This window comes from Silurus aristotelis, assembly GCF_946808225.1.
Source record: "Silurus aristotelis genome assembly, chromosome: 1".
Taxonomy (NCBI): Eukaryota; Metazoa; Chordata; class Actinopteri; order Siluriformes; family Siluridae; genus Silurus; species Silurus aristotelis.
Window position 1 is genome coordinate 34,439,335 of NC_139574.1, and position 2,895 is coordinate 34,442,229.

General features: G+C 39.6%; 1 protein-coding gene across 8 annotated transcripts in view; it reads left to right on the top strand.

Moving 5' to 3' along the window:
• efna3b (ephrin-A3b) overlaps positions 1-168 on the top strand; it is a 109,292-nt gene extending 109,124 nt beyond the window's left edge. For 7 of the 8 annotated variants that reach the window (XR_014533188.1, XR_014533189.1, XR_014533190.1 and 4 more), the window contains one exon: positions 1-142. This exon is cut by the window's left edge. The gene's annotated coding sequence lies outside the window, so the exon portion shown is untranslated. The other variant, XR_014533187.1, reaches the window with a different exon arrangement.
• The last annotated feature ends 2,727 nt before the right edge of the window (positions 169-2,895 follow it).

Sequence of the window (2,895 nt, forward strand, 5' to 3'; positions counted from 1 at the left end):
ACAACTGTTTGAAAAAAAAAAAACAAAAAAAAAAAGAAAAAGGAAAAAAAAAAGAAATCATGTTTACCTTCGACTGGAATGAATTTAAAGAACAAATAAAGTGTAACAGACCGTAACAAAAAGGTTATAATGATAATAATAACGATAATAATAATCATGATAACAAAACCATCTGCCTCAGCGTGGTGTTTCTCATACACGACAGGACAGAACACAACTGGAATGTCTATTGAAGGTCAATCTGAAGAAAAAATATAATAAAAATGGGGTTGGTGGGGGCACATATTTATGCACCCAGTATAAGAGACATGTTTTTCACAAACCTGAAGACATGACTGTCCTTTACAATCAGCCTATCTAAGAAGACTCAATCCCTCTTTATCTCTCTCAGCTCCATTATCACAGATAATCTATGAGTGTATGATTGTGTGTGTGTGTGTGTGTGTGTGTGTGTGTGTGTGTGTGTGTGTGTGTGTGTGTGTGTGTGTGTGTGTGTGTGTGTGTTCCAGAAGCAAAGCGATTACATCACTAACCTACTACAGAAGCCTATCTGATGCTGAGAGGTCGCTCGTATCTAAACTCACCTCCAACACACACACACACACACACACACACACACACACACACACACACACACACACACACACACACACACACACACATAATATGAAACACACAATCTCTCTTTCCAGTCATGAATGTATTTCCTGCTTATTGTTTTTATTACTTTTTTATTCTTTGCACATCTTACACACTTGATTGCTTTGGCTCTTCCTGATTCCTTAAACCCCAAAACAAACACACACACACACACACACACACACACAGACACACAATAATACAGAATGGATGACATCCCTTTCCAGTCATGAAAGTATTTTCCGCTTATTATTATAATCTTGTTCTCTATACGAAGCTTCCACACACTCGCTCCATCATCTCCTACCTCGAGTTCTCAGGCCTAAAGACAGGTTCAGAGGGCTCGCGGGTTACAGACGTGCACGCCGACAACAGATGTTGCGGAACGCAATCGTAATTATTTGAATCCTCTCCCGAATCTTCCATCGCCCCTGACCCTGCAGAGACACAGCAGGAAGGCAATCAGAAAAACTTTCCACTCGTTAATTTCTCACGTGTCCTGGCGGCAATGTTTTCTTTTTTTTTTCTTTGCTAATCGTTCTCCAAAGCCAAGCCACGAACGATGAGTAAGCCGTCTGGCGCAAAACAGTAGGCAAGAAACGCCGGCGATACGCCGCCGTCTGCCATCCAGACTCTGACTTCACTCAGAACAAACAAAAGCAAAAGTGTGGCGTGTGATTTCTGCAGAACTAATGAGTAACACACTCCTCACTTCTCCCAGCGCACTCAGCGATCCCGAAATCCTAAAGCAGGTGTTTGTGAAACGCTCTAGTTACAAAAGACGTGCATTTTATCTAGAAACACAAAAATAGCGACAGGTGCAGCATGCATTCCATCAGCAATGCTGAAATTGAAAAAAAAAACTTTTCATCGAGGGAATTGGGTGCCTTTGATTCCTTCGGCCCTTTTATCTTTTTTTTTTTTTTTTTTTGTCCACACAAAACAACTATCCTGATAAGCAAAAAAAAAAAAAAAAAAGGCGCCTGTGGTGGTTTGGGCCGCATGTATCTCAAAATTTGACCTCCATCGTCTGACACATAGAAGATAAACATGTGCTTCGATAAAAGGGGTTAAAGGTTTGTCTATTCAACTGTCCGGGCTGCTCGGTGCCGACGTCAAAAGAGTGGAATTTTAATAATCAGATGATTGAAAAAAATAACAATAATTCTAACATTAATTTATAGTTTATTCTATATCATTGGAAATTCTTTCCTCCTTTTTCAAACATCCCATTCCACATTTAGTGCCCATCTGCTGTTATAATAAGCTCCATCCTCTGGGAAGTGTTCCACTCTATTTTGGAGTGTGCTTCTTAAGGCTGTGGTTCTTCCCCAAACTGTTACTACTAAATAACAAATGGTAAAACAATAACGAATGGACATTCGGTGCCATTCAGATAAGGACGACTTCCCTTTTGAGTCTGGTTCCTCTCAAGGTTTCTTCCTCATACGAGGATCTGAGGGAGCTTTTCCTCGCCACAGTCACCACTGGCTCGCTCATTGGGGTTAATTTAATCAGAACTGATAGACACTGGTCTTATACATTTTTCTATACAACTTGTTTTCTCTGTAAAGTTGCTTTGAGACAATGTCAATTGTTGAAAGCGCTCTACAAATAGAAATTAACTGAAATGAAATCGGAGGCACAGATTTGTATACGAAGTCTTGATTTTGAATGGGTTAGAGTGGAATATCTGCACCACAGGCTTCCTAAAGCCTACATCAGAACTTGACTCCTGTGGCTAGAGGAGCATAAATCTCAAAATCTAGTGGAAGATCTTCTCAGGAGAGTATAGATTATTAGACAAGCAAATAGGGACTAAATGTGGAATGGGATGTTCAAAAAGCACATACAAATCATAGGCTCAGGTGTCCACACACTTTTGTTTATGTAGTGTATATGGTAAATATGGTGATTGTAATAAATGAGTGGATGATAAAAGAGAAGTTGGAGAGGAAAGTGTTAAAATGAGAAGTATAACGAAAGTTCAAAGCAGCACAGATGCACATCCAAAGACTTTCTATACTTTTCTGTGCTTCCAGCTTCATGGGGACAGTTTGGGAAAGAACCACGTAGTCAGGTGTCCCAATTCTTTTGTCCAAAGGGTTATTTGCTTTTAAGATGAATAAAATAGAAAAAATGAATCTTGATTAGAGATTATAAGGAATTGACTTGGACGGCAATTCCGATCACTGAGAACCGGGAAGAAACTTTCCGCACAAATGTTGTTGTTTTTCTCCTCAGAACAGAAATCAA